Below are 18161 nucleotides of genomic sequence, written 5' to 3' on the forward strand. Positions count from 1 at the left end.
CTCTTAATCAAATATTTATACAGGTAAAGTTCTGGGTGATCATGTATTTGATATCTTAGGACATTTTAGTCATACTAGGGTATATAATGAGAAAGGGGACAAAGAAAAGGATGAGCTCAGGGCTTCCATTTACCAGCTCAAGCTCTGCATAAATGACCTGAAAACTTCCGTTATCTGTCCTTAAAGAAACCCTATTTCCCATGGCCACAGGGCTGAGATTTCTGAACACCAAACCAACTCTCAACGTGCAGGTATTTGAATTACAATGCAGATCAAATCCAAGGTGTCTACTGTTAAAGTGAGGGCGTTGTTTGGGAAGTCACGGGATTCTGAAAATTGGAATGGGGACATAGAAGAAGATCTCAAGGAAGCTGAGGGGCTAGAATCCCTAAGTCCTCCTGAGTCTTCTTTGCCAGTAGAAGCAGTCCTTCTACCTCTGTCTCACTCACCAAGTCATCATGAAATGGATGTGGTATAGATGAGATGAGGCCCAAGCAGTCCCTGAAGACACGAGTAAGTCATACGAAGAAGTAGCCCAAACGCATGACCCCTACTTATTCTTGTACATTGCCTTCTCTCTCCAACCACACACTTATGACCTCACTAGCAGTTCCCTAGGACCCGTTGAATGGAGAAGAAATAAAAAACTTCATGTCTGGTTTACAGCTAGTACTGCATGACACACAGGCACCACCCACAAATGGTGGCATCCCTCCCTGGGACATCCTGGGATGGCAGCGATGAAGGCAAATCCTCTCCGTGAGCAGAGTTTGGAGCAGTCCCCCTGGCTGTTCATTTTGCTTGGAAGGAGAAATAGGTACTCAAACGCCCAGTCCTGCTGTTTATAGATAGCCTCTGAGTTCAGTCCCCACAGACCTCCTCCTGTACAGAGCGAGTCTGCTAGTTGACGTCAGAAGGAAAATCCTATTTCCCTTATTTCCACATTCTGGGACAGAGAGGTAAAGAACTCTGTCACTTCTATGGAACGTGCAGTTTACAGGTTCATTTCCTACTTCGACCATAAAGAGGAAAGGGTGCTTGGCCATTTTTCACTTCCACTTGGCTGAGGCCTGAATACCTATGACCAATGTCCCCTCCAAGATTTTTTTCTTTGGTACAAATTGCGGTATGCGTAAGGTAGATTGTACATTTACTAATACATTTATAATAACACATGTGCGTACATTTACAATCATAAAGTCATATTTCCACCTGACCTGATACAACTGTCTTGCATACAGCTGCAAACATGCTAACTCTTTACCCAGGCGGGTTGCAAAGTCTTTGAGTGATATTCATTCTTTGCCTTGATACTGTGTAACTTGAATGTGATTTAAAGTTAACTATTATTATGATGACACCTCATGTTAGATGATAGGAGAGTAAGAGAGGGAAGAAAACAAAAATATTTGCTTAATGTATATGTATATAACATATATATGTACATAAACATGTATATAAACATATTCATAATGAAACAAGGAAGAAATATTCATAATAATTATGGTTTTCATTTCTGTATCTGGTCACATGGTCATAGCTTGTATTTACAGCTATTTTCTTTCACTACCCGTTCCATATTCCCTTTGCCCTTAGCAAGTGTCTCAGCCCGCCATGGTTCTTTGTCTGGTGGGTGACCCAAAACATCATAACTAAAATCTGGACTGTTAGCAATTCTGCTTGAATTGGGTTGTTGTGGTTTCCCACTGATTTAAATCACAGGACTTGGTAATACATGGTAAGAGACATCCTAAGGGATCTGATCTCCTGAACTCCAGATACATTCTTTCTTACTTCTCTGGTACAGTAGCAGATCAGTTTCCTCTGGGTGGCCAGGATCAATCACCCAGCCGGCACAACGACTCCCTTCTTTGCCTGTTGATTCAGAGGCAAGAGGATTCCAAGGCGGCCAGGTGGTCATCTCAGCTTCTGGTTCAGCGGCATGATTGTTGCGTCTCCTGGTGGAAGCATGTGCATTGTGGTCTAAGGGCTCTCCCAGCCAACCCCTGCTCCCTTTCCCTTTATCCTTTCAGGCATTTCCCCCCCATAAATCTCCTGTACTTCTGATCCTCACTTGGTGTCTGTGTTTGAAATTCTAAGGGAGGAGATGCTCAGGGGCCATCTGAGGGTCTCAAGTCTGGCATGGGGCCATCCTTTTCTCAGGAGGAGTAGGGCCCTGAGCAAGGAGCAGGGTGAGGAGGCTGACAGCATTCAGAAGGCCCACTCACCTCTCTGTTGGAACGTCCAGTCTGTCTCTGGCTGGTTGGCTTGATGCCCATACAGAGGGAAGGCGAAAGACAGACCTGGAGGGACAAATGGGAGACTCCCCTTCAGAGCCTTGGGTAATCCATCCCAGTCCTGCCTCCTTTGATGCATGCTTGCGCTTGCCCACTGCACTCCACCACACATGCTGTTTCCTCTGCATGTAAGGCTCTCTTGCTTCCCTCTCTCCTCGTTCATTACCACCCCTCCTTGGTTTAAACTTCACCCCTATGAACATGTCAGGCTCTTTGTTAGATTGTGTTCTTTTGAACCAAGACATTTCCCTACTTATGGCAACATTTTAATCCAATAATGACTTGTTTAATCATCATAATGCCAGTAGGCAGCATTTACTGAGCACTGACCACATGCCAGGCATTGTGTAACTATTTGCTAGACTTTACTCTAGACTATACTCTCCATGAGGGCAAGGACCATCCACTATCTTGTTTGTGTCTCTATCTCTCCAGCGCCTAGGGCAGTGCCTGGAACATACTAGAAGCTCAACAAACGTGTGGAGTAAAAATCCCCACAACGAGCCTGCAAATGTTGTACTCCTCCTTCCATTGAGTGGAGAAGTCTAATTCCCCTCTCCTTGAATGTGGGCTGGTCTTGGTGACTTTCTTGATGCACAGAATGTGCTGGAAGTGACATTCTGGGATTTTTAGGTTATAAGAAGCCTTGCTGCCTCCAGCTGGGTCCCTTGGAACATTCTCGTTGGGCACCCTGAACCGTCACCTACAGAGTCCAACTGCAGGAGGCTGCCATGCTGGCCAGGCTGCATGTGTGATGGCTGGTAGTTCCAACCGAGCTCAGCTATCCAGTATCCAGCCTTCTCTAATGAGGGCCAGACCTGTGAGGGGAGCCGCCCTGGATAAGCCCACTGACTAGCTCAACAGTTCCAAGGGGACTCAGGTTCTTGAGTCACAAAATGATGAGATAGAATTAAATAGCTCTTATTTCGGCCTCTCTATTTGGGATGCTTCATTACACACCAATAGTCAGAATACAGGGGCGCCTGGGTAGCGCAGTCGTTAAGCGTCTGCCTTCGGCTCAGGGCGTGATCCCAGCGTTCCAGGATCGAGTCCCACAGCAGGCTCCTCCGCTGGGAGCCTGCTTCTTCTTCTCCCCCTCCCCTGCTGTGTTCCTTCTCTCGATGGCTGTCTCTCTGTCACATAAATAAATAAAATCTTAAAAAAAAATAGTCAGAATACATAATATTGGTGAGGGGGAAATCCCCAGGCTGATTTTCCATCTCACCTTCACCCATCCCACGCACACTCTTGGGTTTCCTTTGAGAGCTGTCACCACCAGGGGTCTTGCTAACTCTCCCGCAATTTACCTTTGATGTGGCTTGCAGAGAGTCACCTTTTCTACTTAGCTTCCATTGGCAACACTGCCGGGAAATCCCCCAAGGGTAGACAGGCCTTGCTCTGTGGCAAAGCTCCAAGAGTTGTGTTGTCCTGGGTTACCTGCGCCATCATCAGATGGCCCCCTTCAGTCCTGGGTGACAACGAAATCACCATCTCTCAGGTGGAGGCCCTTTTCCTTTGAAGCCTGCTTTGCCTACCCGACCACTCTCGAGCCTCGTTAGGTGGTTTCATGCTGAGAGCTGGGGAAGCACAGGCAGCTGGCTGGGGCCACCCCTGGGTCCACTGCTGCCTTGCTCCCCCACTCAGACCTGTCCCAGGCAGAGCAAAGCCTCGTTGGAGTCATCAGGATTTGTCGGTGAGGAGCTTCAGAGGGCGGCCACGGGGTGCAGTGAGAGGACTGGAGTCTGGTGGGTGTGCTCTGACAGTGTGAAGAGCTCTGGAAGGAGCCTTTTGAAGGTTTCCTGCAGTACCAAAGACTCAACAGACATTTAAGAAGCTTGAGAGCTCTTGGCCTCTCCAGGGCCTCTGGAAGGGGCTGGTGGGGATGCCCCTGGGGCATGGGGCATTTGCCAGCTCATTCTGAGCAGAAAGTCTACCCTCTTCTCACCCTCCTCACGGCTCTTCAAACACACATGGGTATGTGGGGGCGGGTGACAGCATTCTTGGCAGAGGTCACAGAGTTTGGAGAAGAGCAAGTACAGGATGTGTTTGTGATGCTGCAAGACAGGCACGTCTTGGACACTCCTTGATGCTCCCAGGGCACAGCCATCGTTCCTTAGTGGGAAGTCAGTGTGGAAACTGCACTATGTGGGGCTCATGATGAATGCAATTTCCAAGGCCCTGCTCAGACCTACAGAAACAAGTTCTTCGGGTGGGGTCTGGCCTCTGCATTTGTAACAAGTGTGTGGGGGGTTGGCTAGAAGAAAGAAGCTAGGCAGTGTAGAGATTAGTGTCATGGGCTCTGGAGTTGGACTGTAGAGTTCAAACTCAGACCCCAGGATATAGGAGTCATGTAATTTTGGTGTCTCAGTTCCCCGGTATGCATTGCAGTTAATGACAGTGTCAACTTCACTGACTTGTAATGAGGATTTAATCAAGTAAATGAGTTAGGTACTTCGAACAAGGCCCAGTGAGTGCTCAGTAGCTGCTAACTCCAGCTACTTGGATGGTGGTGGTAGATGCAAGGCAGGAAGCTGTACCTTCAGTGCCCGGTCAGATCTCAATGCATGTGTGAATGGAGGACAAGAGCAAAACATATTCAGCCACACCATTGGCCCAATTATGCCATGAGCATTTATTTTTGCAGCCAGCCCTGGCATATTCTCTATGTATTTGTGTAATTAATTGAAAGAGAGAGCATGTGCAAGCAGGGAAGGGCAGGGGGAGAGGGAGAGAGAGAATCTCAAGCAGCCTCCATTCACACCACATAGCCCAACTTGGGGCTTGATCTCATGACCCTGAGAGCATGACCTGGGCTGAAATCAAGAGTGGGATGCTTAACTGAGTCAACCATGCAGGGGCCCCAGCCCTGGCATTATTCTAGGTGCTGGGCGTCCCAAAAGGAACACATTGTTCCCTGCTCTTGAGATGCTCATGGGCTCACAGATGTGGAAATGGATTCAGGTGCAGTGTGTTAAGTGTGATGTGAGGGGCAGGCTCTAGGCTCGCCAGCCTTGGAGAGGCGAGGCAGGCTCCTAGAGGAGATGATGTCAAAGGGAGATCTGGGGGATGAGTGGAAGTTATCCAGGGAAAGGGGGCTGAACGCCAGGTGTAGGGGATGCTTATGCAATAGTGCACATTCTGGACCACTCCGTGATTCAGAGTGGGGTACGTGCAAAGGAGGCAGGGCTGTCAGGGTTTGCGGCTTGAAAGATGAGCCGCATCAGCTGGTTGGGTTGAGCTGGGTTGCCCCATGTCTTTAGTTCTCAGCTCACGCACTGTGCGTCCTTACCACGAAAGTCACCTTCTGTCTCTCTTTTTTCCCCTTTGCTCAAACAAACTGCTGGTTACCAGAGGGGAGGTGGATGGGGGATGGGTGAGATGGGTGATGGGGATTAAGGAGGGCACTTGTGATGAGCACCGGGTGATGTGTGGACGTGCTGAATCGTGTTGCACACCTGAAACTAATATTACACTCTATGTTAACTAGCTGGAATTTAAATAAAAACTTTAAAAAAAGTCACCTTGTGTGTCATGGAATAACACTCCTCCTGGATTGTTCAATCAGCACACTGTTTTGGTGCTCAGAGTATGCAACGTCACAGAGGTCCAAATACCCGCCCGAGGAAACATATGATCCCCTTCAAATGGAGGAGTGTTAAATAATTTGGGATCCCTGTTTCAAAACTACCACATGGAGATTCAGGGAAGACTTCCTGGAGGTGATGACATGGGCTGAGTCGGGAAAGGTGAGTAGGAGTGAACAGAGAGAGAAGAGGTGGAAGGACATGGCATTTAAGGACCAGCACATGTAGAAATCAGGGGACAGGAAGCCTCGGGACTGGTTCAAAGGACTCTAATTATGGCTCAAGAGGAGACAGCACATCCCGGCAGGAGCCATGGGAGATGAGGCAGGAGAGGGAGGCAAAGCTAAGGAGTTTGAAATTCATCCTGAATGGAGAACCAATGAAGGGTTTCAAGCAGAGGAATAAGGTGATCAGTGGGCTCACTAGGATGCTCTTGGCTGCAAGTGACAGAGCACACAGCAGAAGTGGCTTAAGTAGTGAGAAGCTGTTAATTTCCCACGAGAATATAATGCTAGGGTGGGTTCAGCAATTCACAATGTCATCAGGAGCCAAGGCCGTTTCTATCTCAGTGCCTCTGTGGAATCATTCCTCATGATTGCAAAATGGCTGCTGTGGCACCAGGAATCATGGCTGTGTACAACATCCAGAGCAGGTAATAAGGAGGCATACGTCTAAACAAGTGGCTCTCATTGGGAGCAATTTTGCAATGTCTGGAGCATTTTTGGTCAGCACAACTGGGAGGAAGCTAATGACATCTCGCAGGTCAAGGCCAGGGACCCTGCTAAACAGAACAAACTCCCGTGAAAGAAAATTACTCAAATGGCAAGCGCATCATGGTTGAAAAAAACCCTGGTCTAAACTGATAGGGTGCTTTTGGCTTATATGGGGAGGTGAAGTTGGCTCTCCTCACTGTACATTGGGAGCTTGGAACCCCAAGATCTAGTTTCATGGCCCAGCTGCTGAGGCATCCTAGACATTTTAGATGCACAAATGTGTGATCAAGTTACAACCGCATGAAGTTCCAGACAGACTGAAATGTAAGGAATGAAAGCAGAAAACCTGAAAACCAGAAATAGCTATCAGATGGATGGGGAAAGACTGACTTACACGTTTATGTCTATTGCATAAAATCATAAATACAATATGTCTATCATCCTCAGCATAGGCCATTCCAGAAGGGCATTATTATCTGCCACACACTGAATTGCTTTGCAGGACATAGCTTCCTTCCTCCCTGATATATCTTTAGTCACTGGAATTTCCATTCCAGTGTCATATTAAATGTAGTGTCTTTGTTTCCTTTCAGTTTTTCAAAGCAGAGGAAGTTAGACTGACCTGTCATGATAGGGGCAGTGATGCGGGGAGTGGACGAGGGGATGGGTTTTGAAAGCAGGTATCGCCAATATACAAGAAATACACCTTGTCTACCATCAACACAGACCCTGAAGTGTTTCTGATACTTCCGCTGGAGGTTTCTGGTTTGACCTAGTTCTTTTAGAAATGCAATGCTGACTTGATACCTTTTCCCTAAACTGCTTCCTTTTCCTGTTTCTCATTTACCATGGTGTCTTACACTGGCTTTGTTTTTGAAAATGGGCTCTGCTGATTAGGTGTGGGTAAGTGTACCATGGGCATGTGTGCATGCATGTGTCCATATGTGTGTGTGTATGTGGGGGGTAGTTAATATATGTTTCCATGTCAACACAAGTTAGCTGACAAAGCTCTGGGCTCCTTCAATAATAAAGATGTGGCTCTCCTTCCAGCACACCCTTACTATGAGATCAAAGGCTGAAAAGAATATAATAAAAATAGTAAACCAACTTCCTGTGCCTAATAATCTTCACCAAGGGAGTTATTGGAAAAGAAACAGCATACTTAAAAATAATCCAAAGATCAAAGGAGTCTCAAGGGAAATAATAATAAAAAAAAAAAAGCACACACTGGATGGAATAAAAATGAGTCAGTAACGGAGCACTGAGAGGGAAATTTATAGCCCTAACTGCTTACATTAGAAAAGAGAAACTCTCACATAGATAATCTAAGCTCCTATCTTAAGAGCCTGGAAAAAGAAAAGTAAAAATAAACTCAAAGTAAGTAGAAGGAAGAAAAAAAATAAAGAGCAGAATTAATAACATTGAAAACATAAAAACAAGAGAGAAATGAATGAGTTTGTTCTTTGAGGAGGTCAATAAAAGTGATATTTCTCTAGAAAGACTGACCAAAAAAAAGAAAAAGAAAAAGAAAGAAAGGCACAAATTGCTAATATCAGGAGTGAAACAGAAGATATCACTACAGACCCTGCAGACATCACAAGATAGAACCAAATCCTACAAACAGCTCTGCAGCTTAGCCGCAGTGCTGATTGCACATCACAGGCTACCGTAGCTTACCCAATATGGAACAAATAACTTGAATAGCCCTATAACTGTTAAGGAAACTGAAGTCATAACTTCAAAACTTCTGAGAAAGAAATTTCCAGGTCCAGATAATTTGAATGGAGAATTCTTCCAAATGTGTAAAGAATGAACACTAATTTTACATAATCCCCTCCAGAAAATAACAGAGAACATTTCTCAATTCATTTTGTGAGACCAATAGTACCCTGATACCAAAACTAGACAAAAATAGTACAAAAGATACAGAAATATAACTACAGACCAATATCCCTCACAAATATACGTAAAAAAAATCTTTAAATATTAGCAAACAGAACATGGAATTTGTTCTAGAGATGCAAGGCTGGATCGAGACTCAAAGTCAATCAGTGTAACTCACTATATGAAAAAGCTAAAGAAGAAAAGCCATGTGATTATAACGACTGATACGGTGAAGCATCTGAGAAAATACAACACCATTCATGATAAAACTCTCAGGAAAACTAGGGATGGCGCGACTTGATAAGAGTTATCTACAACAAATACCAACAGCTAACACCACACAAGTGGTAAAGGACTGAATGCTTCGACTAAGACTGGGAATGAGAAAGGTGTCTGCTTTCACCACGCTTACTCAATATAGTACTGGAAGCCCTAGGCAGTACAATAAGGCAAGAAAAGAAAAGAAAAGGCATACGGATTGGAAAGGAAGAAATAAAACCGTACTTATTTGCAGATGGCATGATGGTCTGCATGAAAAATGCCAAAGCATTTCCAAAAACAAAACAAGATTGAAACAAGTCTTAAGAAAATGAAGGAGTTTAGTAAAGTTGCATGATACAAGGTCAACACAGAATAAGTATAACTCTATATACTAACAAACACATGGAAAGCAAAATTAAAGTACAATACCATTTACAATCTCTCTCAAGAAAGAAATATTTGCACATAAATCACCAAAACATGTACAGAACTTATACCCTGAAAATGACAAAATGTGGGTGAAATCAGTCAAAGGAGATCTAAATAAATGGAGAGACGTACCATGTTCGTGGGGTGGAAGATTCACCACAGTAAAAATGTCAATTCTTTCCAAAATGATATAGTTACAAGGCAATTCCTATCAAAATGCCCTAAGATTTTTTTTTTTTGGTAGGCATACACAGGCTTATTCTAAAGTGGACATGGAAAGCAAAGGAAGTAGAATGGCTCAAATATTTTGCAGAAGAGGAAAGAAATGAGAGGAATCACTCTATTTCAGGACTTACTATGCTGCTCGAGTAATCAAGACTGTGTGCTACTGGCAGAAGGGTGGACACAAACATTAATGGAAAACCCAGAAACAGCCCTCACAAGGATGGCCAATCGATGTTTGACAAATGAGCAAAAGGAATTCAATGGAGGAAGAAATCTTTTCAACAATTGGTGCTGAAGCAATTGGATATTCATAGAAAGAAAGAAAGAAAAAGAAAGAAAGAAAGAAAGAAAGAAAGAAAGAAAGAAAGAAAGAGCAAGATCAATCTAAATGTTGGTACTTATACAAAAATTAACTTAAAATACATCATGGATATACACGTATATGTAAAAGTATAAAAACACAAGAGATGATTTTGGGGACCTACAGCTTGGTGAAGAGCTCTCAGACATAACACCAAAGTGTAATAAGCATAAGACAGATAAATGAGACTACATCAAAATGAAAAATGTTTGCCCTGAGAACCCTGTTAAGACAAGCCCTAGACTGGGAGAAAATATTTGCAAACCACATATGAGACAAAGGATTCTGAATATATACATTTAGAATATATAGGATCCTTGACAGTCAGTAGTTAAAACAAACAAACAAACAAACAAACAAACAAACAAACCCAAACAATTCGCTTAAAATTGGCAAAGGACTTGAAGAGACATCTCACCGAAGAGGGTGTACAGACAGCAAACAAGTGCACAAAAAAACACCTAACATCGCCAGCCCTGAGGGCAGTGCACATTGAAACGATAATGAGATACCACCACATACCAATAAAAGTAGATAAAATCAAACATAGAGGCAACAGCAAATTCTGGCAAGGATGTGGAGACACTAGGTCTTCTGTACATTGCTGCTGGAAATGTGAAAGGACATAGCCACTCTGGAAAAGAGGATGGCAGTGTCTCACCAAACTGAATGCACACTCTCGGGCGTGTATCCCAGAGAAATGAAAACTTCCTCTCACAAAAATGTATAGGTAAATATTTACAGAAGACGAACTCTGAAGAGCCCCGAATTGGAAACAATCAGAATGTCTCCTAATGGGTAAATGACTTAATGGCACACAGTGGGCTACTGCTTGGTAATAAAAAGGAACAGGCTTTTGCTGTATGCAATTCCTTGGACAGATCGCAGGGGTTTTATGGTGAGTAAAAAAACCCTGCAATCGCCAAAGGTCACATGCTGTGCAATTCCATTTGCATACCATTCTTGAAATGACGAAATGGTAGAGACGGAAAGCAGATCGGTGGTTGCCAGGGGATATCGGGATGGTGTGGCGAGAGAACAGTTCTGCATCTTGATGGGGGTGGGGGTGGTTACAGGGATCTGAGCACTTAATACAATGGAACAGAACTACGCACACATCGTATCAATGTCAAATCCCCGGTTTCGACATCACACTATGGCGATGGAAGATGCGGCCACTGGTGGAAAATGAGGGTTAGGCGGGATTTCTCTCTCGCTATTTTTACAACTTCCTGTGAATCTTCGGTTACTTCGAAGTTCAACACACAAGCGATGGTCTTGCCGCTGTCCAGATTTAAGAGCTTCAACAATTATTTATAGCCCACAGCTGTGGTTTTACAACTTCAGAGTGTTTGTGTATCACTTCTGTTGTACTAAACATGCCCATCTCCAGGCCCGTGGCCCAGAAGTCCCAAGGCAGTAGGTAGCGGGGAGGGGTGGGGAACCGCGAGTTGGATGAGCTCAGCAGGGGAGGGGGAGGGGGGGTGTCTTCAGCTCACACGCTGAGAAACTCAAGACTCTGGCTTTTCTCTTGAGCACTTAGTGGACAGTACAAACCCTGCTGTGTAACAAAAACCTCTGCTCCCCAGTTCCAGGACCAGGGTAAGGCTGAGCAAGGAGCTGAGGGTGTGATATGTAAGGAGGCTCTTACTCTCAGGTCCCTGCAAGCGCAGAGCTGGCAGCTTCCTGATTCTGAGAGTGAGTGCCTTCTGAAATGCAGCGCCCAGCTGCCTCCGCCTGGTCCTGCGCCCCACCCACGGACTTAGACAAAAAGGTTCAAAGCAGCTTTCTTCATTACACCCCCAAACTGGAAACAACCAAATGTCCATCAACTAGTGAATGGACCAACAGACTGTGGCAGAGTCATACGACAGAATAGTGGCCAGCAATGAAAGGCACAAGCTACTAATACATGCGAGGATACATGGGGCTCTCACAAACAGTATGCCGAGTAACGCAAGAGAGTACATATTCTGAACAAAACTTGGGGAACTCTGGGAAAGACAAAATGAATCTATAGTGATAGAAATTCCAGGAAAGACTAACCTCATTTACAACTCACCCAGAGCAAATCAGTGGGTTCCCCGGGATGGGTGATTTGTCTGGGCGGGTGGGTGATTACAAGGGCACTTTTTGGGGCATCGGGAATGTTTCATATCTTGACCGGTGGTAGTGTATCCTATCTTCCACTGACATACACGTGTGGAAATGTCCATTTAACGCGGGTACATTTTATCACATGTGAATTACAGATCTCCACGAATGTGGTTAAAGAAACAAAACAGAAAAACAAACAGAACCCCCAGTTGCCTCAGACACATCTGAACCCTGGGCTTTGCAGGGAAGGCCTTCTCTTCTTGATGGGCTGCAGGTCCCACCCAATCGATTAGGAAGAGCCTTGGTGAGGGGTCAGGACACCCGGATCCTTGTGTTGGTTCTAGTGATAACTGTGGATGACCTATCGGACTCTCTGAGTCCCAGTTCCCTCCTCTTCTGTGAGTCCTTCCCAGGACTGGTGGAAACCACAAATGCCCACAAGTACATCCCGTCCCCTGGTAAAGAGCTGGCCGTCTTTCAGGAAGTCTCACCAGTTCTCAGACGGAAGCTTCCCTTCGTGCTGCCCTTTGAATTCAAGTCCGGAATGGCTCTAGGAATACCAGATTTCGAGAGGAATTGGGTATATGCAAATGTAAGCTACAGACATCATTTTTTACCCATATATTTGGCAAATATTAGAAATTCGTAATATTAAAGACTGACAAGAAGGGAGAATGTGAGGACCCTCAGGGCAAGGCTGGTGAGAGTGTGAACCGAGTAGCACTTGGAGGACAGTCTGGGAGGAGTTAGGGCTGCAAAAACCCTCTGATCCCCCAGCGTCACTCTGGGGGTCCTCATTTAGAGAAAATCTGCACCGGCCATAAGGAGACAGTTGGGGAGAGTGATGCCCACTGCAGTGTTGTGTATGATACAAAGACTGGAGACAACCTAGGTGTCTGTCATTAGGGAATGGACATATAAAATGTTGGACCGGTAATGCAGTAAGGCAAAGCAGCAACCAGAAATAGATTCACGACAGCTACATGGCTGTAGCTCGAAAACACTGAGGAGAGAAAAGTATTCTAGATTGTATTTATGGCACAGTGTCATTCAGGTAAACTAAATGCATGCAGACTGGGGTTTTAGGAATATAAATATATATTTCATATGGAACGTGGACCAGAAGAATATACACCAATACACCAGAAGGGGAAGCCCCTAAGGGTGAGGAGGGACTGGGCTGGGAATGGGTGGTGCAGAAAGCCTAACAAAAAAAAAGAAAGAGATAGAAGGACCCGGCATGGGTCAATGGCTGCAGCATGCCATGGGGAGGAAAACATCCAGTGAAATCCTGTGCCCGTGAGCAGCTTGCAAAGATGATTTTGAGGACCGGTCAGATCCAGAACTGGGAACACACCTTCAGAGTCCGTGGTTTTCGATGTGGGCTACACGGAATCACTGGGGGGAGTTTGCAAATGCTGACTTCTGAGCCTCACAGCCAGAGACTGCAGGTTAATTGGCCTGGAATTCGGGACTGGAGCACCAGGGTTTTTAAAAAGTCGCTTCCCCCATCCCTCTGCCTCCCCAATGGCAACCCAGATTGAGAGCCACTGCCCGGGGCTCAGCTTTTGTAAGTAAAACAATGACTCCAGATAATCCTGTAATTTAGGCAAGTTTGGAAGACCCTTGAGCCTACAGCTCCCGCAGCTGTAAAATGGAGAGAAGACACTCATCTTGCAGAGCCCACAGGTTAGACGTGATGTGGGTCATCGGTTGCCAGTTAGTGGCTCAACAAATGGTAAGCACTATTTTGCAAAAAAAAAAAAAAAAAAGAAAAGAAAAAGAAAAAGAAAAAGAAAAAGGAGATTATTGAAATCATCAACATCAAAGTTCAAAGGTAGAACTGTGAATCCTGGTAAGCTCACATATTTCCCCACCGGGTCAGGAAGCTGGCCTTCTTGGCAGTTACAGTCTGAAGATGCTAGAGAATTTACTGTTGGCCACTGCCCTCTATTGAAATAATGCTGTCACTTCTGATTGGAGAATACTCAGACTTTGCCCTATAATTCCACTTGAACTTCAGCTCATCGGGGGGGAAAAGGCTGACCCCTTCGTGAGCGCTCCCAGAGAATATTGCCCCTTAAAGGAGTTCCTATAAATGGTAGCTAATATGTGACCCTTTCTTACGAGTGTTCTAGGCATTTGACATATGTCGACCCTCACCTCGAACACAACTCATCTCACTGCAAACATAAGAGGCAGGTGTTATTATTATCGATGTTATACAGATGAGGGACCTGAGGCACAGAGAGGCAGCTAACTTGCTGAAAGTCACACAGCTGGGAAGCAGCAAAGCTGGCTCCAGAATCTAGTCCTAACCAGCTCTGTTCTCTGCCTCTCGAGTGCCTCTGATTCCTTTGATCTGATCAGGACAGTTGTTCTGTAGTCTCTGTGGTCGTCCAGATATTTTATTCCCCACTTAAAACAGCCTCAAGTCTGTGCCCCACCCCTGGTAGCTCCTTCCCTTCACAGCAAAATTCTTTGGAAGAATAGTCCTCCTCCATGCTCCCCAGCAGCTGGTCTGCCATTAGTTCTCACTTCCGAATTCCTCAGGCGTCTGGCTTTGCCCCGCTTCTCTGATTTCTATGGGCTCTCCCCAAATGCCCTCACTCACGTCCGGGGTTCATAATCACATATAATACCGGCATCAAACCAAGGTAGTGTGTGGGGTAGTTCATAATCCAAAGGCATTTTCACAGAAATTGAGACCCTGGCTAGATGTCACGAAAATCTCATGGTGCAGGAAGGGCCAGATGAATTCACGACCTCTGTTGAATTCCCCTGCCTTCACCCCCTGGCTGGCCCAGGGCACCTGCACCCCCAAACACACATGGCTTCTCCGGGCCTTCCCATGCACTTCCTCCTTGTGTCCACTAGGAGACAGTCTTCGCTTCTTATAGCTTCCATTCTTCCCTCTTCACAGGCCCAGGGCACAACCCCAGCTCTTGAGCAGTGGGTATGTGGATATGTGTGAATAGAGACGCGCTTAAGTGCAAATTACACACCAGATGTTGAAGCTTTAGTACAAAAAAGAGAATGTAAAATATCTTACGAATAAATGTAATAAACTGACTACGTGTTGAAATGATGTCTTAGATATATTAGATTAAAATTAATTTTGCCTATTTTAGATTTTCAAAAATGTGGCTACTGAAGAGTTTAAAACTGCACATGTGACTCACTTAATATTTTTATTGGACAGTCCTGGCTTAGAGGCTCCCTCCCAATGGCACATTCTAGGGAGGTCTGCAAAACCTTGGGGTTCTAAGGAACCCAGTTTGAAAACCATTCGCTTGACTTTACTCATGAAGAAACTGAGGCCCAGACTGACCCACAACTTTTCCAATTTCATCCAAGTGCTGGAATCTTGGGTCTAGATTAGAAGCTGGGTGTCCTACACTCTGTTAGTTTTCCCTCTCTATCTTGGAGGTCCTTGAATGCCATCTGGGGGCACAGGCACAATGGGCCTTGAAGGTCCTTTATCGTGAAATGTCACCACCTTAGGTTCTCTCCCTGGCTCCCTCCTGCAGGTCTCCTGCATGCCAACGGGCTGCTCTCTGCTGCGTGAGCATTTCCCTGCTTCCTGATGGGAACCCCAGTCCACGCTGGGGACTATCTGGCAGCCCCCTCCACACTGCTGATGGACCGATTGGAGACCCCAAAGACAAGCCGTGACGGCTGAGCCCTCCTCATCCTTTTGTCTAAACTCCCCTCTTGACTTGCCATCCCAGTCCTACCCAGGGGCCATGGTAGCTCCGGCCGGGACCAGTCCAATCCAGCAGGAAGGATGGGAACGGCCAGCCAGAGGGCCACGGGCTGACCACACCGTGCCACTGCCGAGAGCTCACGTAGCCCACCCTCCTGCCCACAGAGGGGTGACCAGTGATCACATGGCCAGTGATTCACATAGGAACTGAAAGCACCCCTTGCCATGGCGACTTCTCGAAAACGGACACATGAATCAGCAGCAGGGAAATGGGGAGGCGAGGCCGGCCCCGAGCCGCAGTCGGGGAATTGGAGCACAGGCCACCTCCGCCATAGTCCGGCAGAGCTTCACCATCGTGGCTCGGGGTACAGGCTGAAGTTCAGAACACAAGTGCGAATTGCATGTTTGTGTATGTGTGTCTGCCCAGGGTTGGTTGGCCGGGGTCACTGTGCCGTGCCTGCCACCTCCTCTCTCCCAGCTCTGGGGTCACAGAGAGAACAGCTGAATCATGAAGCCGTTAAGAGGACTCGTGCCGGGTGGGTCAGCAGTCACAAGACGATGTTCTCATGAGTTCGGCCGCGACTCTAGCTGTGCAACCTTGGGCTAGTCACTGTACGCCTCTGAGGCTCAGTTTCTCAGATGATGTTTATATTAATTATCTATCCCTTAAAAAACAGAACTCCTTCAAAACTTAGTGCCTTAAAGCATGAACGTTGATTATTTTACACAGTTGCTGTGGCTCCGGAATTTGTGAGCCGCTCAGCTGGGAAGTTTGGGGTCAGGAGCTTTCATGGCATGAGGCCTGGATGGTCACTGGGGCTGTGGTCACCTAAAGGCTTGACTGCGGGTGGGGGGGTCTGCTTTCAAGACAGCTCATTCACACAACGCCGGCAGGAGGCCCTTAGTTCCTGGCCACACGAATTCTCCATGGGGCAGCTTGAGTGTCCCCCTGACATGATGGCTGGCTTCTCCCAAAGTGAGCAATCTAGGAGAGCAAGCCGGAAGCCACATTATCTTGTGAGACCTGGCCTGGCAAGACAAGCCCTGTCATTTCTGTATGATCCTACTTGATACACAAGGCAACCTTATTCAAGGATGTGAATATCACAACGACCCATCGGGGGTCATCTCGAATGCTACAGTGGCATTAATGCTATCTTCCGTGCCCATCTCGTAGAGTCATCATGAGGTTTTGTTTGCATACCCACTGCAAAGAAAACCATTCATCAGAGGATGCACCTGCTAAGAGTCAAGGCAGCAGCTGTGAAAACAGCTGTAAAAGGGGGCTATTGGGGCTAGACCCTGAGACCATCAGTCGAAGCTCAATGAGGAGCACAAGGGGGGGGCAAGTGGGAAACTCGATAGCTCAGAGGCCTCCAGCACTCTTTGTTGTCCCATATGAGGGTACAATGTGGAGACACTTAGGAGAGTGTCTGGCAATGGACTCATTGCATATGGCTGCTCAGCAAAGGGAGGTTTTGTTCATCCATTAGTGTTCTAAGGAAAACAGGTGGGTCACAGTCTCAGGAATTCCAGGAAGGAGGCTAGGCAAAGACGGAGGTTGAATTGTGCCTTAGCCCTTAGTTCTGACATTCGATGGGTTGGAATGTTCTTCATGAACTACAGTGGGCTGCATAAATGGGAAGGTCCATTGTCGTTACCTCCTGGCAAGACTCCACCAGATCATTCCTCAAAGAATCTCTCCACCCAATTTCTTAAACAGCCACTAAAAGAAATTAGATGTCTTCAATGTTTTGCAACGATCGGGAACAACTTCTCGAAGTTGACCCTGTGTCTTTCCTGGCTCACTGATGCCCACTTCTTCATATGGATATTCTGGTTACTACCGCTGAATAAGAAATTGTTCCAAAACATAGGGGTGTAGAACAGCAGCCATTTGACTTTGTTCATGATTTTTTTGGGTTAGGAATTCTGAAAAGGCTCAGCTAGACCCTTCACCTGTGGGGTTTCTCATGTGGTTGCAGTATGACGTCAACTGAGGCTTTGATCATCTGAAGGTCAGGTTGGGCTGGATGTCCAAGATAGCGCAGGCACATGGCTGGTGGCTGAGGCTGGCTGCGGGCCAGAAGTTCAGCTGGGTTGTCCCCATGAATGCCTGCACATAGCCCTCTCCAGCATGGCAGTCTCAGAGTTGGATTTCTTATATGATATTGGATTCTTCTGCAGCTAGCGTTCTGAAAGAAGTGGCATCTACATAAGCTTTTTGGGAAGGCCAGCAAGGTAACTTCTCCCACAGTTTATTAGTGATATACTACCATGGCCCCCTGGGTACCAGTGAACTATCAGGCTAGCACAGATTTAAGGGGATGAGAACTAGACTCCACTTCCTGATGGCAGAGTGGCAAGGTCCCATTGCAGATGGGCATGTGGGATGGGACAAGTCACTATGGCCATCTTTAGAAGATATAATCTTCCACAAAGGATGACAGTCATTTCCCATACTCCAAGGCCTGTACTGAGTACTGCACGAACAACTTGTTTCATAGAGTCAAAGACTATTTAGAGCTGGAGAGTCTTAAAGATTCTCTGGTTTAATCACTTTATTTTATTTTTTTATTTAATTCAATTAATTAATTTATTTAT

The 18161-nt window shown here is 46.0% G+C and overlaps 1 long non-coding RNA gene across 1 annotated transcript in view; it reads left to right on the forward strand.

The window, feature by feature from the left end:
- The window catches only part of LOC117801888, a 51808-nt gene that overhangs the window by 21001 nt on the left and 12646 nt on the right, over positions 1–18161 (forward strand). The gene's annotated exons all lie outside the window — the stretch shown is intronic.

This window comes from Ailuropoda melanoleuca, chromosome 4 (genome assembly GCF_002007445.2).
Source record: "Ailuropoda melanoleuca isolate Jingjing chromosome 4, ASM200744v2, whole genome shotgun sequence".
Taxonomy (NCBI): Eukaryota; Metazoa; Chordata; class Mammalia; order Carnivora; family Ursidae; genus Ailuropoda; species Ailuropoda melanoleuca.